The sequence below is a fragment of the Panthera onca genome, chromosome E2 (genome assembly GCF_046562875.1).
Source record: "Panthera onca isolate mPanOnc1 chromosome E2, mPanOnc1 haplotype 2, whole genome shotgun sequence".
NCBI classification, from domain to species: domain Eukaryota; kingdom Metazoa; phylum Chordata; class Mammalia; order Carnivora; family Felidae; genus Panthera; species Panthera onca.
In genome coordinates, this window is record NC_138353.1 from 49,245,961 (window position 1) to 49,268,928 (window position 22,968).

General features: G+C 45.2%; 1 protein-coding gene and 1 long non-coding RNA gene across 4 annotated transcripts in view; both read left to right on the forward strand.

Moving 5' to 3' along the window:
* Positions 1-22,968, forward strand: part of ZNRF1 (zinc and ring finger 1) — a 103,891-nt gene that overhangs the window by 62,497 nt on the left and 18,426 nt on the right. The gene's annotated exons all lie outside the window — the stretch shown is intronic.
* Positions 307-10,088, forward strand: LOC132690143 (uncharacterized). Its single transcript, XR_013552534.1, has 2 exons — positions 307-2,835; positions 9,874-10,088. It is a non-coding gene; the product is annotated as an uncharacterized LOC132690143 (long non-coding RNA).

Consider the following 22,968-nt stretch of genomic DNA (forward strand, 5'->3'; position numbering starts at 1 on the left):
CCAGAAAACTCTGAAAACTGGAAGCTCTTTCATAACCCACATGGCAGCAAAACTTAGTTGAGATTAGGCTGTTTATTTGTAATCATTTATTTATCCTGCTTGTGTGAACATCACAGATTTCATTGCAGTTTTTTAAAAAACTTATCATAAAACTTGCAAATATTCAGAAAAATTAAAATGATATCACAGTGGACACCCACATATCTAGTACCTGAACTCAACACTTAGCATTTTTGCTGTATTTGCTTTATCTATGTATGTGTGTATATATATATATATAGATATTTCTGTTCTTTCTTTCTTTCTTTCTTTCTTTCTTTCTTTCTTCCTGCTGAACCATTTGAAATAAGTTGCAAACATTGTGAAACTTTACATACTACTTACTACTACATATAGGTAGTATAAGAGAAAGGACAAGAGAAAGGACATTGAGAAAGGACAAGAGAAAGGACATGCCCAAGAGAAAGGACATTTTCCTACAGAATCACCATATAATTGTCACACTTTTAAAACTTAACAGCAATTCCATAATATCAACACCCAATCCATATTCAGACTTCCCCCATTTATCCCCAGAATGTTTTTTCCCCACTCAATAAATGTTTATTGAGCATTGGAACATTATTTATTGTTCATTGAACAGTGTGTAGTGAACATTATTGAACATCTGCTATTATAAATCACTATGGAAAATACAAAAATAAATTTAAAAAACTAAATAAACTAGGCATGTTCACTATCCTCAGGAACAATCTAGTGTGGGAGATACAAACATACACATAATATACACATACACATACACAAAATATCATGCAAGGCAGACTGCAGATAAAACTCTGTAAGACATAGGGTCATTGATTCCTTCTGGAAGGGGGTTCCTCCCACTGTAGCATGTTGGGAGAACTGCCAACTCCCTGGTCCTAACCCAGATCCCTCTCTGCTCAATCTTCAGATTCAAATTTGAAGGATACTTGGTTTCAGACCAAAAATATATTTGTCAGCTGTCTTTACTGAACTAAGATTTTTAGTCAGGGTTCATGCATTACATTTGGTGGTTGGTCTGTTTCTTTAATTTCTCTTGATTCACAGCTCTGTGTGTGCATGTGTGTGATACTGACATCTTATAAAGACCAGAACCAACTGACTTACAGAATGTCCCTCATTCTGGGTTTGTCTGATTGTTTCCTTGTGGTATCATTTACTCTGTTTCTCTGTCTATACTTTCCCTGGTATTTCTTTATAAACTGGAAGCTGGGTCTAAAGGCTTGATTGATTTCAGCTTAAACATTTTGGTGAAGAATGTAGGTGTTCTTGCTGCATACTTTGTATTGTATCACATAAGGAGATAGGTACTGAATGTCAGGTTTTTCTACCATTACAATTCTGTTAAGTTTGATCATATGGTACGATCGTGACCGCCAAGGCTTCCCCTGGTGAAGGTATACTTTTTCCCTTTGCAGTGAGCGACTTACTACCAGGGCTATTGTGACTTGCAGGTGTCCTCTTCTCTGGCAACAGAATGATTTTATCATTCTAATGATAAAATTTAATGGTTTTCATATCTATTGATGATCCTTGCCTGAATCAATTATTTCTTTGGTGGGTCACTTCAAAACTGTAATTATGTGGGACTGTCCCAGACGTTAATAGAGGCATTGCATAACATCACCTTTCTTAAGTCTGGAACAGTCTCAATTCCAAAACTCCCAGGCCCCAAGGTTTGCAGATGTGGGATTATAAAGAAGTAGGAGGAAAAGTAGAATGTCTTTGTGTCACAGGAACAAGGAAGAACTTTTTCAAGCACAAAAAGGCAAAAACGTAGTTGGTATTTAAAGCCTCCATACTCAGAAGGGAGAAGATGTAGAAAGAGAATAGTAGAGGGTCAGGACTGAGCCGTGGGCATCAACTATTATCCTGGGGTTGGGAGGAAGAGGAGAAAACAAAACAGGAGACAGAAGGAGCCACTAGCAGGGTGAGAGGAAAGCCGAAAGAGTGCAGCACGGAAGCCAAGTAAAGAGAGCACGTCAGAGAGGAGCGCTGGCCTGGCCTGTGCCCCTGGGAGAGCCCGTGCAGATGAGGACCCAAAAGTGACTCGTGGATTTGGTGGCACCAGGCCAGCGGTGCCCTTGATGAGCCATTTTGACGGAGTGGTGAAGGCAGAAGTCTCATGGAGGTGGGTGTGGGGTGAGAGGGAAGAGGCATTAACAAGTATGGACAGCCTTTTGGAGGAGTTTGGATGCAAAATGATGAAAAAAAAAAAAAAAATGAGAGATAGCTGTCAGGGGAAGCTGAGTCAAGAGAAGGCATTTTTCCAAAATTGCTGAAATCCCAGCATATTTGTTTGCTGATGGGAATGATTCAGTAAAGAGCAAAAAAGTAAAACAGCCACATTCCGAAAATCATGATCCACGTTTCACGAGCACACCTGTAAAGCGGGGTGTGCACGTAAAGTACATTAAAGGGTACCTCCTGGAGCAGAAGGTCTGCAGGGAGGCGAATGGAATGACTTGAGGGCGAAAGGAAACGAGATGGGCCTTGCACAGGCCCGTGGGCCATGAACTGTGGGCTGTGTTAAATCGGCCTTGGCAACCAGAGGGCAGGAACAAAGATCAGCAAAGAGCAGCGTGATGTCTCTGACCTGTTGCAGTGACACCACCAGTCAGCCAGCCCCCCACCCACAGACATGTGAGGTGACAATTAGGTCACTTGTAAAGTCTCACAATGCTCCCTTTCCCTGGAAACTGCCGATGGGTGCCCTCCATCCTAAGGAGGGAGCAAACCGAGAAAGAGGAAAACCTGGAATCCCGGGAAGGGGATCTAGCAAAGGAGGAGATGGTAAGATGGTGATGTCCTTCTAGGATGTAGATGACACTGTTATCAATACCTCCGGGAGTTCAGCTGGGGACTTTTTACTTACTTGTAGCCTTGTACCCTTTTGTAGTAGGTAGAAGTTGTGTTGTAAGGTATCTGTGTCTTAACCAAGCAGTTTTACTATGTGAGACTTACCCAAAGGATGATACTGGACATGGTGCCCAAGATACTCAGTTGCTGTCGTGATATAGTGTTGTTTCTAATACTGAAAAACTGGGGACTGACTAAATGTCTATCTGTCGGAAATTAGCTAGAGAAATTATATCTCCGTACCACGTAACCATTTCTTAAAAGAGATGAGGGAAGTTGTATTATTTCCATGTAAAGAAAATATATTTAAAATGAAAAAGCAGGGGTGCATGGGTGGCTCAGTCGGTGAAGCAGCCGACTCTTGATCTTGGCTCAGGTCATGATCTCAAGGTCGTGAGATCAAGCTCTGAGTCAGGCTCTGGGTGGGGAGCCTGCTTAGGATTCTCTCTCCCTCTCCCTCTGACCCCTCCCTCACTCTTGAACATGGGCTTTTCTCTGTTTCCTTCTTTCTCTCAAAAAAAAAAAAAAAAAAGCAGATTTCAAGGTGCTTCCTGGCTCAGTCAGTAAAACCTGTGACTCTTGATCTTGGGATCATGAGTTCAAGTCCCACTTTGGGCATGGAGTCTGCTTTAAAACAAAGCAGATTTCAAAATCCTGGAGATGGCATGATATTAAAAAAAAAATGAAAATATAAATACCCAGAAATATATTTTACAAATAAAAATCTATTGATCTACCTTGGGGAAGAAAAGTATCACGTGAAACAGGTCTCAAAGTTTGGAGCCGAGTGCCCACGTTCCTCAAGAGCACATTGCCCTGGGAAAGCCTTGGACTGGAAGAGCATGGCAGTTAGAATTAGCGAACGTCTTATAACGTGCTTACGTGACTGGGGGGCATCCCCACACGGTGCGCCGTCCCCAGTGAAGGTACCTTGCCTGGCCGAGGTCCCCGTGTGTGTGGGGAGCAGCCCGCGGGGCGGCCGCGCTGGTGCAGCAAACCCCTTCCTCGGGAGGCTGCGCCGAGCTCTACTCCACACCTGCTGTTCCTTTTTCACAGATTGTCTCCTTGGTTGCTTTTGCCTTTTAAAGCCAAGCTCGAACATCGGTCGGTCCAAAAAGTGAAAGACCCAGTGACCTGGTTTTGGAGCGTGACCTCTGGAGGCAGAGCGCCCCAGGTGCGTGCAAGGGCTTCCAACACCAGCTGCCACCGTGAGTGAGTGAGTGAGTAAGCGAGCGAGCGAGCGAGCGAGTGAGCGAGTGAGTGAGTGGTTCTGGGTCCGGAGTCTGTGCAGCAAACTTCCACGTCCCCGGCCAGCCATCGTGCCTCCCCCTGGGGCACGGAGTGTAATCTCCCTAATCCAAGTTTGAAATGTGGCCCTGGTGGCCGGGGCTGGAGAACACACTTCCCTTGTCGCCCTGCGTCCATTTCCTTCCTTGTGTGAGCCTCTTTTCTGTCTGCCAAATGGACCCGAGGCTGCCTCACCAAGTTATTTTGGATGCACTCAAAAATGCGAGGGTCCACTCCCACCTCCCCAGTTCCATTCAGCACAGGGATGGAACCGAGCCGACGCCTGAGGAGAGCCAGTGGGGCCGAAGAAAGTGAGAAAAGGGGTACTTCCTGCCGCTCGTTAGCCAGAGAGGTGAACGGCGTTGTCTTACCATCTGAGTGAAGGTTAGCCAAAGTCAAGACGTAGCCCTTTAGCAACACCACTTTCCAGCTAAGAGAAACAAGAACAAAAGGAAAGAAAGTAAGAAGAGTCGCTCTGCAGATAGATATCTACAGTTTGGGAACTTCATTTTTTTGTTTTGGTTGGGTTTTTTGCTTGGAATCTCAGCGTACGTACTGTAAATATTATTCCTAGCTGTGCCCTTCTACTTCCAGTATCCGTGGTATTTGCGCTCATGTTTAAGTGTGGTTTTTTAAATATTATTTTCCCTCAGGGCCCAGGCGGCGATCCTCAAACGTTCTCCTAGAGTGGGCTTATCTGTTCCCGTGGCTTTTTTTTTTTTTTTTTTTTTTTTTCTGTTTTAAGTTGATTCTACCCTCATGAACATCCCCAGTCCACCTCTTCCCTCTGGGCCTCAGCTCCTACACCAGACACGCCAGCTGTCTCCACTTGAATGTCTCTCAGAGTCCTCAAGACTTGGTGTGTTCAAAACTGCCCATCATCTTCATCCCCACCCCCTTCCCATAACCCGTCCTCTTCCTAGGATTCATACCTTCATAAAAACCACTGTTTACCCACTTCCTGATGCCAGAAACTTGAGCGTCATTGTTAACTACTCCTGCGCCCATTCCTCTAACTTCTAAGATAACAAACCCCAGAGTATGAACAACCCCTTAGAGATCTTTGTAATCCATACGCTTTTCTCCCGGGGTTGGGCACGGTATATAAGAGGAAGCAGAAAATTTTAGTAATCAAGATAATAATTGTTCAGGGTCGCATTGACCAGATGTCCCTCCTGGATTCTGAGTCTGCCAGATGGCCCATTGGGCAGCCAGTCCGGAGGCCCCAGTGGCATAGGGACCTTAATGTTTGCCAGGGGTTGGCAGGGCAGTGGGGTAGCCTGGCCCACACCTGCTTTTCTCCATTCACACCACTTTGGGCCTGAGTGACTGCAGCAACCCCCTAATTGCTCTGCAGGCTTTCAGACCAACCCAGTCCATTTACTGCACTGTGACCAGAGTAGTGTTTCTAAAATGTTCTAAAATCCAGAGTTTCTGGATAGTTTGTAGTATTTCCGGAATGAGGCACCTAAGTTCTCTGTGTGCCTCACAAGGCCCTATCAGATCTGATCCCTATCTCCCTCTTAGCTCTCACATTTTTTTTTTTTTTTTGCCATTCTACCTGTCAACATTTTTTTAAAAATGAAACTTTTTAAAAATTACAGTTTAATGTACATATAGAAAAGTGCTTATATTACATTTTAAGTGTGCATTTTGATGAATTTTCACAAACTGAGCAACTCCGTAACCAGCATCCCAGGAGACCGCTCATGCCCCTTTCCAGTCACTGCCCCTCTAGCAGGTGACAGCCATCCTGACTTGTAAAACGTGGATTTGTCTTATAATTGTGCTTTAATTAGATAGAATCAGAAACCATATGCTCTTATGTCTGTTTCCTTCCTCAACAGTATGTTTATGAGACGCGTCCGTATTGTTAGGTGCATATTCACACACCTTCCATTTGCTTTGCTGCAGTAGTTTTCCATTATACGAATACACTCCTTTTTTTATGTGTCCGTTTGCTCTTACCCTCAAGCTGTGTAACAAAATAGCCCCAAACTAGAAGGTGTAAAATAACCGTTATGCTCACAGATTCTGTGGCTCTGGTATTTGCTTGGGGACAGCAGGAGCAGCTTGCCTCTGCCTCCTGATATCTGGGGCTTCAGCTGGAAAACCAGCTGGCTGGGTGCTGTGTCTTGATGGTCTGTTCACTCACATGTCTGGCTCTGGCTGAGACCTCAGTTAGGGCTCTCAGCCAGAACGCTGATGCGTGAGGCCTCAATGTTTGGCCTGTGCTTCCTCGCAGCATGGCAGCTGGGTTCCAGGGGGAGGGTCCTGAGACACAGCGAGGTGGCAGCTGAGTCTCTCGTATGACAGCCTCATGCATCATAGCATCTCTACTCAACCCACTTGGTCAGAACAGTCACAAACCCGTCCAGGTTTATGGGAAGAGAAAAGATTCCAGAGCTTGGTGAAGACCGGCAAGGTTCTGGAAGTGTATGTGGGACTGGGAATACTCCTAAGGCCATTTTTGGAAAATACAGTCTGCTACTCCATGCGATTGGTGATGGATTTTTACCTCTTTGATCCAGCCACACTGATAATTTTTTTAGTTCTTTGAGAGAACAGTCCTCAGGCCTTCTGCTCGCCCAACCTAGCTGCCTGGCTGCCTCCTACTTACCCTTTAGTCTCAGCTGAACCGTTCCTGCTTACCAGAAACCTCTCTGACGTCACTGCCTCCTCAGCCCCAAGCCTCAAGATCTCGGGGAGGGCTCTGCTGCCAGTTGCATTTGGCACGTTGTCCTGTCCCTGTCCTAGCAGTGATGATGAGGTGGTCCCCCTGCCTGCATACCCATACATATGCAGCCCCCATCAGAGTTTAAGCTTCATGAAGGAGCGCTTTCTGCCTTGTATGCCAATCAGTGACTGGCACTTATATGCCAATCAGTGCCTGGCACTTAGCAGTTGTGGGTTGAGAGCCTCCCATCAGCCCCCTTCTTTTTCTGGTAAGAAATGTAACCAGAGCTGTGACATGAGTCATCCAGCCGGAAGTAGGTGCCTCTGGGACCGGCACTCCCAGGTCCACACTCTGAGGAGAGGCGTTGCAGCGGATGGGCCTCCTTTTGAGCCACCCCCACACCTTCACCTCTGAAAGGCAGGGGCTAAAGTGACAAAGCCCAAGTGCTGCCATTCGTCATACCCTTCCCACGTGCAGACGGCAAAGACAAGTGAGGCCTCCTCTCCCGTCCCGAGCCCTGGACCATTTGTCAATCAGCTAGCTAGTTGGGTGAAAGATACTGTTAGAGAAATTGGGGCCAGGCTGCTTTTCACAAGTATTGATGGTTTGCTGGGTTCTGTTAATAGCGCTTTTTTTTTCCTTTCTTTCTTTTTTTTTTTTTTGTGTGTGGCTCCCTCTGGGGCAGAGGTTGAGTTAATACTGTTGCTCAGTTTGTGGCATTTTATCATTGGTCTGGGCAAGGCCGTTCTCTTGGTTTTATTCATCTGTACATTGATTTACTCCCTTTTACGCCTAGTCTTCGTCCCCCTCCACAGCCAGCCATGCACACGTTTACTCTCTTATTGGTGTATCGTGAGTTGTTACTTTGTGTGCATATGTGTAGTTTTCATTTTTGTTTTTGTGTTGGATTTTAGTTAATCATGTGCATCTGCTTTTCAAGTGAAAATGCTTTGTTTCTTTGTTTTAATTTGGCGCTGTGTTCATATCTGTCCTGTGTGTATGTTCCGTCCACTGCTGATGCCTGCTGCATGCTGCCTCATAGTGTCCATGCTCGGCACGGTTCTTATCCATCTATCGTCGGGGCTGCCCGAAGCCCACTGCTACCCGACTGGATGCTGTAGCGAACCTCCTGTGCTGTCTTCTGACCGGCCTCTGGGAGACACCCAGAGGTGGCCTGGGAAACATACCCCAGTGGTGGGGTAGACCAGTGAACTTTCTAGGATGATTTCTTCTGAGGACTCCGAAGAGACGATTGTGTTTCATTTCTCTCTTGTGTCCTAAATGCTAGAAAGATAGGTTGCTTAGACCACCCAGCTTTTAGCCTAGCTCTGCAGTCTCCCGGCGACACCACCCAGAGACAAAGGTTGGGGTTTTATTCTCTTGTGGGACAGTTTGAAGTCTGAGTTTCTTCACTTGAATTGTTCAAAATCCCATTGCTCCTTTTGTGTCCATGTGTACAATAAGCCGCGGCTGCCGAGTTCTATCCTGATACCCTGTTGTCCGTGACTGTTTCTAGAGTCCTGTATGGAGGCAGCTCCATACGGGTATAGTGCCAAGAGGCCAGTCAGTGGAGTCAGGCAGGCACAAGCACACATTTGCCTTCCCCATGTGTGTGCTCGCCCCGTCCATGAGCTGGGGTGACGTCCATGAGCTGGTGTGCTCGCCCCGTCCATGAGCTATGGGGACCCACATGCAAGCACATAGCACAGAGCCTGTCCAGGGGCAATTCCCACTCTCCCTTCTTGGCTCCCCTCTTATGAGACATGAAAGCCCCTGGTAAGAGTGTTGAAAGAGCACAGTGTCTAATGGGTGTTGATCTGTATTAAAATATTTGTTACCACATTGTGAATTATTTATAGATGGACTTATGTCTGGAATTTGTTTCCAAAGAATCCGGGTGCCTGGAGGAGTGGGTTGGGGTAGAGAGCAGGTGACTGTATAATTTATTGTCTAGTCCCAGGCATGTTTGAGACTGAAGAGGGGCTCTTAATTACACCAGGACAAGCTTAAACTGAGATTGTCTAGGCAAACCAAGACCTGGATACCCTAAGAGAAAATGAGACAAAATTGACCCTGAGTTGATCATTGTTGAAACTAAGTGATGAGTACCTGGAAGCCCATTATTTTCTATTTTTTGTTTGTCTGAAAAATTTCCATAATAAAGAGGGTTGGTTTTTTTTTTTTTTACATTTTTAAATGTTTTATTTATTTTTGAGAGAGAGAGAGAGAGAGAGAGAGAGTGAGCGAGCAGGAGAGAGGCAGAGAGAGAGAGGGAGACACAGAATCTGAAGCAGGCTCCGGGCTCTGAGCTGTCAGCACAGAACCCGACGCGGGGCTCAAACTTACAGACTGAGAGATCATGACCTGAGCCGACGTCGGATGCTTAACTGACTAAGCCACCCAGGTGCCCCCATTATTTTTTTAAGGAAATCTATCTATTAGCTAAAGCATTCCGAAGTCCTCACTTTCCGGGAAATGGTTATGGGGACCCTAGGCAGTCCCTGCAGGGGGCAGAAAGGTCACCGCTCTTCCACCTGCAGGCACTTCCTCGTGGGGAGGAGGAGGTAGCGAGGTCCTGCCTGCTCTCATTGGTAGGAGAAATGAGAAACCAGAGGGGGTTCAGCTCAACATAACTTGGTTTAACACGGGGGCAGGGCTGACCTCTTTCTGGCCCCCAGGACTTTCAAGCCCTGCCCAGGTGGCAGCCCGAGCGAAGCCGTCCACATCCGCTGCACACCACACTCGCGGTAGCAAGGGTGCCTGCGCTCTGTGCACCCGCACATGTGATTACTATCAACACCCTGTGTCAGAACCACAAGTTGGGCAGGAAGCAGCGTGACCGCAGTGGGTTTTTAACTAACATTCGGTCTCACAAACACTTCACCATCCTACTTAACTCTCACTGTGGTATGGCAGTTGGTGGAGCCCTGAGTGGTGGAAGGTAGCCTCCGCTGGGAATGGACTCAAACAACAGTGTAACATACTCTTAATTTGTTATCTCTTTCCAGTTGTACAGCTGGGCCTCTTTCACACAGTTCCATGAAGTGTGATATTCATTCATCCAGCAGATATTTTCAAGAGTCTGTCATATGCCATGGTCTGGGAACACAGCAGGAAAAGAAAAAGACTCTGCCTTCAAGGAGCTTATATTGTAATGGGGGTGACAGATAGCCGGCGCAGCGGTGGTGAATGCTAAGAAGAAAATAAAACACATTGGTCTGGGGAGGGTGGACCGAGATTGGTGTCTGTTAGAGGGGTTGTCGAAGGAGGTGAGAGGGAACTAGCAGATGTCAGAGGAAAGGGCATCATAGGGGACCAAAAACCAAGTGTAACAACGTGGTGGGGGCAGGTGGAGGAGGGTCACCTTTCTCAAATGCTGCTGATTGTTGGAGAATTGACTTTAGGATAGCACCATGGAGAGGTCCTTGGTAATCTTGGTAATGGCAGTGTTGGGGGTTGGGCCAGTTCAAAAGGAATGGAAGGAGAGGAAGTGAAGAAGACCGCAGATAATTCCTTGTTGGTGTTCCTCATTGTAAATGGGGCAGTTGCCGAAGGTGTGGGTGATACTGAGAGTGTTGTAGAAGCTGGGGACTAGCACATGTATGCGGACTCGGTAGAGAGGGAAAATGTGTTTTTGGTTTTTTTGTTTTGTTTTTTTTTAATTTTTTTTTAACGTTTATTTTTGAGACAGAGCATGAACGGGGGAGGGTCAGATAGAGGGAGACACAGAATCTGAAACAGGCTCCAGGCTCAGCTGTCAGCACAGAGCCTGATGCGGGGCTCAAACTCACGGAGTGTGAGATCATGACCTGAGCCGAAGTCGGCCACTTAACCGACTGAGACACTCAGGCGCCCCGGGAAAATGTGTTTAGTGGAACTTGTAAGTGGCCCTCTGGTGTGCTTTAGTAAATGTTAAATGACCCTGATCATGAGGTAGGGAGCCCTGGAAGGCCTGGTTCAGTTTTTTCTTTCTCTTGGCGGTCCCTCTTCTCCATACTAAAAGTAAGTCCTAAGTGTTTGCACTGTTGTCAAAATATCTCAAAATAGTGGATAATCTTTTATCTGTAATCTTTTATTACACAAATGGTTCTGAACTTTGGGGTTACAAACCTAAACCTTTTGACAGGCTATGGATCTGTTCCCCAGAAAAAAACATACCTACCACAGAACCTGGCATATTATTTCAGGTTGATGGATCCTATGGTGTCTATTCTAGAAGTGTTCAGGTCAAGAAGCTGCATGTTCAGTGCATCCACTAGACAGTCACCTAAGGCTAGGAAAATGGCAGAAAGAATAAGAACTCTGTGGCCTTGTTATCTCTCTTCTTCCCTAATAGATTATCAGTTCCTCAAGGGTAGAAATTATATTCAGTGTTTTACCATGTTTCCTAACCCCTTAATAACTAGAGTAAAAATGAATGGACAGACAGACTGACCCACTTGGTTGCTCATCCTGTTTGAGTGTGGCAGATGGCTGGCCTCAAGAGATGATATCGTGCTGCAGTAATTTTTAGTAGAGTCAGGGAACCCCAGCTACTTCCCCCTTTTAAAATTCAATCCTTTAGGAGAATAACCATGTCTCCTAAAATATTTTGCATTCATTTCCTATTACTGCTATAACAACTTATCACAAATTTGATAACATAAATTTACTCTTACATTTTTGGAGGTTAAAGTCTGAAATGGTCTGACTGGGCTAAAATCAAGGTGTTGGCAGGAATGCATTTCTTCTGGAGGTTCTAGAACAGAAGCCATTCCCTCACTCTTTCCAGCTTGTAGAGGCTCCTGCTTGTCTTGACTCAATGGCCTCTTCCATTCTTCAAAGCCCACAGCCTAGCATCTTCACATCTGACTCTGATGTCTGCTCCCCTGATTCTCAGGTCAGTCTCATCCCCTTCTAAGGAGGAGACTTGTGATTACACTGGGCCTCCCTGGTTAATCCTGGATAATCTTCTGTTCTAAGATCCTTAAATTATCCCATCTGTGAGCCCTTTTCGTCATGGAAAGTAACATTCCCAGGTATCCGGGATTAGGATCTGGATGTATTTGGGGGACCATTATTCTGCCTGTCACACGCTTGTATGGCTTTTTACACATATGTTTTTGTTAATGGCTAGGCTGGCCAAACTAAAAAATGGGGAGCTCACGGAAGCTAGGTGACTTGGCATTGGCGACGTCACTTGGGACTTGAATGCCAGAATTCTGAGTCCAGACCCATGTTGTTCCGTTCTGTTTGGTTGCTTGTTTTTTTGTTTGTTGATTCTTTTGTCTTCCACGGATTTCATTAAGTGATATTTATGGGTATTTAGGTTCCCGATGCCAATATTTTGTGAAGGGATGTACTGACTTGAAATGAGGGGATGTTAAAATCTGTGCAAAAATAATCACCAAGCCAAAAATGTCAGCATGCAGAAGGACTTCCCAGTTTATGTGGTCCTCCCGTTTCATACATGCGTGTAAGGCGCAGTACAGGGTCAGCCTGCTGGCTTGACATCTTGTCCCCTGACATACATGTGATTCTATATGTCACATCATATCACAGTGTTTGGCTGCCCTGCCAGCCAGATTACGTTTCCTTAGGAGACCCCTGACTTTCTTCACCCGGCACTGGTACCGTGAATAGGGATTTGTGAGATATTGCCCTGTTTCTGCCACCACGTCGGAGTGTCTTCCTCTTGCTGTCCCCTCTCCCTCTCCCCTGTTTGTCTACCAGACTCAAAGTAATCTGAACCAGAGATGAAGAAAACCAGTCCAGTAGCACACTTTATATGTCTTGATAGTGGTCATACACTATTTTAGGAAGCTTAGAATTCATGATCCTTCTAGCTCGTGCTTTGTGTCTGGAGGGTCCCTGGGGAATCCTTTTTGAACTCATTGGTTGGTCAGTACCTCAGAGCTCTCCAGGGTCTTTCCATCTCCTCCTCTGCGGTACTCATGGCCGTGGATGACAGAAAAGCAAAGGCTGAAGCATGAAGGTCTTCTCTTACCCTTACAGTTCCCTTTGATAAGATGGATCGCTCTACTGCTGTCAGACTGTCAAAACAGCCCCATTCTGTTCTTCGGCTTCTTCCTCTTTAGATTCCATTTCAAAGCACAGTTGTGGCCTCAAGGACTGTGTCCTCCGAGTCCTTGCTTCCATCTACCTCTGCGTTGGAGGTACAGCTGAGCAGAGGATGCCCTGCTGGGAAGGGGCCAGGTCTAGGCCCAGGCAAGAAGCCAGCCAACATTCACTCTGCCAAGTAACCGAGCTCAGCCTGCAGAAGTGCTGCGTGCCAGGGCCCAGGCTGGAGGGGGTAGTTGTCAGGAAGGGGGTACCGCAGCACGCGCTCTGCATCCTGAGAGGACACTGGGAGCTGCGGAAGAGCCTGCCAGCAGACCTCCAGGAAGGCCGGGGCTGTCGGCATCGATAGGGCCAGGCAAATGGTGTTTTTCACAATGAGCCGTCACTTAGCCGTTGAGTGTCACGTCCATTTGCCTGGTGAGTCGGATTCTGGTTGAACATGACATAGTAGTATATTCAACTGTTTTCCTTCTCTCCAAGTGAAATTCCCATCCGCCATATGGACGCTAGGGTAGACAATGCCTTCAGAAACTCAGAAATAAACTATTGATTCTGTATAGATTTTGTGTGAGACTTTCCTTCTCTGTCCCTTCCCTTACTCTCCTTTTCGTCTCCAATTCCACCTCCAAAAGCATACATATGCACACTTTAGTTAAAAAAAACAACAACAAAGTTCGTTAAAGGTTCTTTTTTAAATAAATCAGTCAAGACCCCAGGACTTGAAAAAGAGTATAAACAGGGGAGAACCAGGCCAGTGATAGGGTGATTCTCAGCACAGTCCGGGCTGTGGGCACTGCTGTGAATGACGGTAGACCTGCGCGGCTGGTGTCCTGCTCAGACGGTGTCCCCCTCTGGAATTGGAAGAAGTGAGGCCCCCTTCTGTTGCTCATCAGTCCACAGATCCTCTGCAGGTAATAACTGCCCTTTTTTGCCTCAAGACCAGATTTTATTGTTCCCTTTGTCTTTTTTGAGGTGACCCACATCACCTTGGCCCCACTCATTGCTGTTGAGTTTAGGAAGAAAAGGCTGAGGATTTCTGCCCACTCCTAAGAGTGTTCTCTGGCATTGCCCAGACACTGGAAGGCCCACTCCAACAGTGGCTACGGGTATCGGGTCCAAGGCCCATAGGTGTGTGGTATACAAAGGATTGGAATGAAGTTGGGGCAGCCAATGAGAGGAAAACATGGTATTCAGCTAGTAACTAGTCATTTCCTGGCCGGACCTGTTTCTCCCGTTGCCTAGCTTTTGGGTGATCACTAATATCTAAGAATTTAAAGAAATTCTGGCTTGACTCTTTAGATGTTAGATCATCTTCCTCTTATAATCCATGATCCGTCCTTTAAATAAGACCTCTCTAAAACAAAAGCCAAATGTTCACCTGGAGTCTACATGCATACTTTTCAAATCATGATTGGATGCCCCTAAACTTGCCTAAGCATGGTAGCCAGGTGACAAAGGATTATAATTTGACACTGATCTTTCCTGGCTCCTAGTTGGGGACTTGATCACGCTCACTCTAAGGCTTTTTTCTGTATTCATACCTCAGGCTTGGGTCGTCAGACCCTCAGGTCCCCACTTAACCCTCTCCCCAACACTCCCTCCTAAGCAGACCTTTTAGGGCCTCTGTCTGGAAGAAATGGGTTAGAGTGTCAAAGGGAACAGAACTAATTAGTAGCCATAGCTCTGGTTCCTGGCAAATGCCTTTCCTATTCTTCACTTGACTGGAATGCTGCTGTCGGGCTCCACCTGCCTAGAATTGCTGTAGCAGTAGGGTGGGTTTGATGTCATCAGGCACATATCCATGCACACAGATCTTCCCTTTGTTCCCTCTGTAGATATCTTCATTGAGCCTGTTTTCATTTGCAGCAAATGAACAGGAATACTACATGTATTGGGTATATGATTGGGATTCATTCTGTATATATTTTATTTATTTATTTGTTTGTTTATTTAACGTTTATTTCTGAGAGGGAGACAATGCGAGCAGGGCAGGGGCAGAGAGAGAGGGAGACACAGAATCCCAACCAGGCTCCAGGCTGCAAGCTGTCAGCACAGAGCCCAACGTAGGGCTCAAACTCATGGACCGTGAAATCATGACCTGAGCTGAAGTCGGACGCCCAACCGACTGAGCCACCCAGGCGCCCCCAGTCTGTATATATTTTTAAATACCCATATATGTATTTTTCATATATTCACTGATTTTAAGGCACATACATTTCACAATTGCCAGGTGACAAAGGATTTTCTTGATTTTCAACTCGAAAATCAAGATGTGTCATATAGTCACATCTTAAAATTATAATTGGCAGGAGTTTTTTCCTCTCTTGAAGGTTCATAACGGTGTCTTTAAATTGATGACCACCTTAGAGTCCACAAAATATACTATGTAGGGTCAGCTCATGTTCCATTTCTTTGCCTGAAGAATTTGTGAGTTTCCTCAACTAGGCAGATGTTAACAGTAAGCCTCAGTATATTTGAGCTGTACTGAGTACAGCCTGGTAAAATGGCCACTCCACGTTCCACATGACTTTTTCTCTGCACAGAACACTCGCACATCCGTCTTTGATTGGGCTTTAGAACAGTGTTGGGCACTATGCAGATACTGCTAAGTGTCTTGCACCAGACCACCTGGCTAGTGACTGGGAGAGCCTGGTTGTTCTGACTCCTGATAGGATTTTCTTTCCTTCAAACCCGTCAGCCTAGAATCCAGAAACAGCAAAAATATTTTGGGGGTGGAATATACTGTGCTTAGAGTAGAGAATGGAGAACACTACTGAGAGAATCTTTATAGTAGGTAAAAATTGAGAATCTAAACACCCACAGAAGAAAAGAGCTAAGCACATTGTCACTATAGAATGCATAGACATTGAAAATGACAAGTACGCGGATTGTTGCTGATGCAAGGAAGTCTGTATACTTAAAAAGCAGAATATGAATATCCAAACAGAGAGGATTCTGGGAAGATAGTGGCTGGAATGCACGTCTCATCTTTTTGACTTCCAGTGCCAGCTGTTTACCTCTTCCAGCTAAGCAGGGGATGGGCGGCCACGGCCCAGAAGGAGTTAGAAAGGCCGAGCTCCTGAGAAAATGCCAAGACATAGAAGTGATGGAAGAGGTGAGAGACCTAGAAGATGTAACCACGACATTTGTCATACAACTAATAGGAATACTAGAAGGAGGAAGAGGTAGAGGAAGAGTGTATTAGGACAGGCTAGAGCTAGATTTGTAATGTAGTAACAGTGCCACAAGCTCAATAGTTTAACTCCACACATTGATTTTTTTCCCCCACACTGCAGTATCCAACAGGTCAAGGGGTGGGGGGCGTGGTGTGGTGGTCTGCTCGTTGGTCCTCAGGAAGCTGAGGTGGTAGAGGGTCCATCCCAATGCGGCAGTGCAGGTGTGTGGCGACGGTGAGCTAGTGCTTAAAGTTTGCTTGGCAGTGCGTACGTCCCTTCCACTTGCATTTCACTAGTCCAGGCAAATCACAACCCACCTTTACCTTCAAAAGGGAGTAATAAGCAAGCGCAGTCCTACTATAATGTATAGCTGGAAGGAGGAATGCCAGAAATACTTGGTGAACGGCACTCATGACTTACCACTGGGGGAAATAACTAAGGCACATCTAAGCATATCCTGGTAAAATAACTGAACTCTGAGGATGAAAGGAAAAATCTTTCAAGTTTTCAGGCCAAAGGAACATACCGTTTACAAAGGAAAAAGAATCACACTGGTATCACATTTTCTATTTGCAACACCAAGAAGCGAGACTATGGCAGAAGTTTATCTGTGGACCGTTGAGGGAGAAAAGGAAAGCAACTCAATGATCTATACTCAGACTTTTATTCAACATAATACTGGAAGTCCTAGCCAGAGAAATTAGGTAAGAAAAAGAAACAAAAGTCATCCAAATTGGAAAGGAACAAGTAAAACATCAGATGACATAACGTAAAAACCTCTAAAGGGGCACCTGGGTGGCTCAGTCGGTTAGGTATCCTACTCTTGATCTCAGCTCAGGTTTTTGGGGGGTTTTTTTGTTTGTTTTTTTAAGATTTATTTATTTTGAAAGAGAGAGAGAGGGAGGGAGAGAAAATGCAAGAGGGGAGAGGGACAGAGAGAATCCTAAGCAGGGTCCACACTGCCAGCGTGGAGCCCAGTGCAGGGCTCGAACTCATGAACCACAAGATCATGACCTGAGCTGAAACCAAGAGATGGTCGCTCAACTGACTGAGCCACCCAGGTGCCTTTTTAAAGTTTTTAAATTTTTAAAGTTTTTAAAATTTGTTTTCAGAGAGAGAGAGGGAGAAAACACAAGTGAGGGAGAGGCGGAGAGTCACCTCAGGTCTTGACCTCAGGGTCATGAGTTCAAGCCCCACATTGGGCCCTGCTCTGGGCACGAAGCCTACTTAAAAACAAAACAAAACAAAAAAACAAAACAACTCTAAAGCCTCCACCAAAACACTGTTATACCTAATAAACAAATTCAGTAAAGTCAATGAAATATCAGAAAAAGAAATTAAGAAAACATTCCCGTATACAATAGCATCAAAAACAATTAAATACTTAGTAATAAATTTAAGAAAGTGAAAGATTGTGCACTGAAAACTATAAGACGTTGGTGAAACAAATTGAAGAAGACACAAATAAATAAAAAAGTTCCATGTTTGTGGATTGGGAGATTTAATATTGTTAAAATGTGATCTACATATTCAGTGCAATTCATATTAAAATTTCAGTGGCATTTTTCACAAAAATAGGAAAAACAATCCTGAAATGTGTATGGAACCACAGAAGACCCCGAATAGTCAAATCAGTCTTGAGAAAGAAGAATAAAGCTGGAGGCATCACACTTCCTGATTTCAAACTATGTTACTAAGCTATTGTAATCAAAACAATATGGTATTTGCATAAAAACAGACACATAGACCAATAGAACAGAATAGAGGCCAAAAATAAACTCATGCATATACGGTCAATTAATTTTTTACAAAGGTGCCAAGAATGCACAATGGGGAAAGGATAGTCTGTTCAGTAATGTTAGGAAAATTGGGTATCTCATGTAAAAGAATGACACTGGATCCCTATCTTAAACCATACACAAAAATCAACTCAAAGTGGATTAAAGAATTTAGTACAAGACCTGAAACCTTAAAATCCTGCAATGTATAATTGAAATTTGCTAAGATCTTAAGTATTCTCACCCAAAAGGAAAGGTAGATGTATGAGGGGATGCATATGTTAACTCAGTTGTGGGAATGCTTTACAACATATATCAAATCATCACATTGTGCACTTTAAATACACTTATTTGTTAATTAGACCTTAATAAAGCTGGAAGAAAAAAAAAAAAAAAAGAATCCTATACCCAGACAAGATCAGAATAAAAAAAAAAGGTATTTATTTGAGCATAGATAGTGAAAGAGCCTGTCCCCGCTGTCACCTGTTGCCCCTGGTACTTAATGTGCTTATGACTTGGCCTTGACTGTTCTAACACACCAAGTTCTCTGCTCACCTGTCACCCTCAGAGGGGCCTTCCCTGACCACTGTAGCTAAATTGATGCAGGCACACATGCACACAACACACACACACACACACACATCTCACTGCTTGATACTTTTCTTGGTGATTTATAATGAAAATTTCACATGTACAGAAAAGTTGAAAGAAGGTTAACTTATACATCATTTTTATGCATTTCATTTTAATGTAGATGTCAGTACACAGCCCTCTTAATGCTTTAGCATGTGTACCATTAACTACAGTTCAGTATTTGCTTAGTTTTTTTCTGGTTGAGGTAAAATTTGCAAACAGTGAAATCTCAAATCATAAGTGTACATTCACTGAATTTTGACATGTATGTGCATGTGTATAAACCAAATCTTTCTCATGATAGAGAACATTTCATCACCCCAGAAAGGTCGCTCATCCCTGTTTCAGCTAATTGCTACCCCAACTCCTACCTCTTCTTGGAGATGTCACTGTCCTGGTTTTTTCCACTACAGAGTTTTCCCTATTCTAAAGCTTCATATATTTGGAATCATAATATGTGCTCTTTTGTATCCTTCCTCAGCATGTTTTTAGTATTAATCCATGCTTTGCATATATCAGTAGTCATGCTTTTTATTGCTGAGGAGTGTTCCATTGTGTTCCCTTGTATTCCAGGATGCCACAGTTTGTTTACCCATTCTATTGATGGACAGTTGGGTTATTTCCAGTTTTTGCTTGTTATGAATAAAGTTCTGATGAAAATTCTTACAAACAGCTATTTGTAGACCTATGTTTTCACTGCTTGTGGGTAAATATCTAAATAAGGAATTGCTTGGGTCAGGCTAGGTGTGTTTCATTTTATAAAGAACTACCAGACCATTTCCCCAAATAGCTCCTGCCAGCAATATCTGAGAGTTCTAGTTGCTCTTCATCCTTGCCAGCATTTGATGTTGTCATTCTTTTAAACTTTATTGTTTAGCAATTTAATAAGTAGAGGTATGGGGTTCTCTGGAGAAACAGAACCAGTGGTAGTGGGAAGGAGGGAGGGAAAGACAGAGAAAGAGACATATTGTAAGAATCTGACTCATACAGTTATGGAAGCTGAGAAGTTCCATGATCTGTCTTCTGCAAGCTGAAGGTCCAGGAATGCCCTTTGGCGTTGGTTCCAGTTCAAAACTGAAGGCCTAAGAACCAGGAGAACCAATGGTATATGTCCCAGTCCAAGGACAGAAGACCAGTGTCCCATTTCAGTCAGGCAGACAGCTGAAAATCTCTTTTTCTCCACCTTTTATTCTTTTCAGCTCTTCTAATGGATTGGACGATGCCCACCAACACTGGGGAGGGCAATCTACTTAGTCTACCAATTCAAACATTCATTTCATCCAGGAAGACCCTCACAAATACACCTAGAAATAATGTTTAACCAAGTATCTGGGCACCCCATGACCCAGTCAAGTTGGCATACAAACTTAACCATCACAACAGACATGTTAAAACATAGACACATACACACACACACACACACACACACACACACACACACACACATTAAATTGATTTTAGGTATCAGTGTGGCTCTCTTCTGATATCTACTTGCGGGAATTTTCTTGGTTGCTGAGGCACCAGGTGAGCATCCCCCCTGGAATGGAAGTACAGAGGCTGAGTCCAGAAGGGAGATACTGAAAAAAGCAAGTCAGAATTGCTGAGCCTTTCCCCGGTCCAGAATGTTCTCCAGGAGAGATTGACCCACACCTTACCAACTCCTAAATTGCGCATTGGTTTCCAGTTACTGCTCAGGATTTGGGGGAGAAAATGTGTGTGAAGAATGGGGTATCTGCTCGTGGGGACACATCTCTTCAGCAGTATAGAAATGTCAAAGATAGTCATCCTGTGTTACCCCTTGATCTTTCTTTTGTAATACATCCCATTTAACCACATTCGTTTAGTCAAGTCTCATTTCATAGACAAACACCACAGGATGTGAGAGGGAAAGATCCAGGCTGGAAAGTTGGAACTGAACAGGGCTGCAGTGTTGAGGGTAGTGCTCTCTGGGGGAGAGGAGTCTGCATCAGCCCCTCTTCCCCGGGACGGCAGGTCCTGCCTGGACGGCCTGGCTGCCTTTTCCCCGGTTGCTTCTTTAGATTTCTCCCTTTAGGTGATCCCAGAGACAGGCAGAACTGGGGCAGCGTTAAAATAGCGCATCAGCATAGGAGGGAGGGTCAGGGAGGGAACTGGGGCAACATGCAGAGCACACGTCCCGCCCCGCCCGAGAAATCAGGTCTTAAAGGAGAAGGTTGCAGTTTTGGGAAATGAGAAAAACTTTGGTTTACATCACAAGATCAATGTCGTGGAGGATTGAGAGAGCCGTAACTTGAGCCAGTGCTCCTGTCCTTCCTCAGTTGCCCCATCAGAAGGACCCAGGTGAAGGAAGATGCATCCTGTACATGACCATGTGCATGTTTCTCGGGTCTCTGTTGGTTCACCTACCAGTGGGGCTTACCCTGACCCTGCAGTTACAGGGGTCAACGCCCTGCACTGGGTGGTGAGTGGGAGCTTGTCTTCTCTCAGGAGCTCTGGTCTGTAGCCCAGCTGAGGATTCCCTCATTTACGCAATCTGCTATTGAAAGACAGGAAGCAGCTGGGCTCTGGCTGATCACACTCTCGTGGGCTGTTCTGGCTGTATAATTTTGGGCTGATCTGATGACAAGAGAAGGAACAGAAGTGAGGCCTCCATTAGAAGGGCGCCTGTAGGTTGGGGCAGAGAAATCCTGTAGCAGCATTTGCTTGGTAGAGCCCGCCCGGCGCAGAATCGGGTAATTGCAGACAAATTCCCCTTGGTGCCCTGTCATTGATTCCTTCCTCATTTCGAGAGGTTGGCAGAGAAGCACAAGGAACCATGTAACTTCCTCACTTCTGCTGAGGCCTGGTGGGAGCAGACGATGGCATCGGGGCCCCACGGTCAGACTTGGCCAGCAGGCCTGAGTTAGCTGACACTTCCCTCCCCTCCCCCACTTATTGGCAAATATTGAAGACCCGACACGTGCAGGGCACTGCCTCTGAAAGAAAATAAAGATAGGGAAGGGAAAGCAGCTGGGTGTGCTTGCTGTCTGTCGCCCAGCTCCGGGGCGTGGTGGGCAGTCTGGTCTCAGATGCAGTTAAGGAGTGTCCCAGAGGCTCCACCTGTAGCTTTGTCGTGAAGGAAAAGAAAGCATCTCCTGTGCACGCTTCCTGAGTGCTGATGAAGGGCCCTTACAAAATGTCACAAAATTTCGTCAGTTGAGTGACTTTGCAGACCTTTGGTTTGTCTTTGTTCACAGGGCTGACTTTAATTTGGCTTGAACTTGAACTGCTTTCCAAAATGGTATCAAAATTTCCTAGATATTTTAACCTTCAGATAGCTCATAAAGATCACAGTGTTTATCATTCCATAGGGCTGTTGATGCTGAATCGAGACTGGACAATTACAAGAAAAGATTGGGGCAGTAGAGTGGTAGAGTCCATCTTGATCATCGGATGACCTTTCGGGAAAGAAGGTGGGGACAATAGTTTTCTCCCCTTGGCTCTCCATCTCTCTTGCCTTTTGTCGTTTATTTTCTATTTAAAAGGTAATTTGCAAATTCAGTGTCTTGAAACCAGTGCTACAGGCTCAGTGCCAAGTAGAAGGCATAGTTCCATCCTTCCAAAGTAACAGAATTCCCAGGAAAAAAACATTATCAATTGTTTCAGTTTATGGGATTATCCAGGCCCACGATGCTTCAGAAGAAATTGCTGGGACAGTGTGGAGGCTTTGAAGTTACTACTAAGTGACACCAGCATTTGTGTAGCATTTACCATCCTTTTGCCATATAACGCCTCCTCCTTAGACCATCCTGCCTGTCGCACAGCCCGGCAAGCAGAGCACACGCTGGGTGGTCAGTCTTCCCGGGTGCTGTGTGCCTGCTCTGGCTCCCTGGCTCTGTCACCTTGGTGTCCTCTTCTGCAAAGTGAAGATCAGTACCCACTCTGTTTTATGGTAAATGAGGAAACACATAAGGTCCAGTGGCTGCTCACAGTAACGACTCCATAAATGTGAGCTGTTATTTGTCATCGCAGGCAAGAGTGGGAGCCGTAGAGGCTGAACAGGGACCATTGTTCCACACTGGCAGTGTAGAAAGTGCCGTGCACAGCGCTCCAGAAGTTCAGAGGAAACAGAGGTGGGACAAGCAGAGACAGCTCCTGCCCCTTCCCCTGCCATCACACTTGGCATGACCCGTGGCCTCTACGCCCTCCAGATCCTTCCCCAACCTTCCTTTTCCTTCCTCCTCATTAAGTACTGCCGGGCTCGATGATACATTTGATTAGCTTCTTCGTGTGCTTTCAGGTTTATTATCTCATTTGATCCATTTTTTTTTTAAGTTTATTTATTTGGGGAGAGAGAACACAAGCAGGGGAAGGGGCAGAGAGAGAGGGAGAGAGAGGATTCCAAGCAGGCTCTGTTCTGTCAATGCAGAGCCCAACGCGGGGCTCAATCTCATGAACCGTGAGATCATGACCTGAGCCGAAATCAAGAGTCAGATGC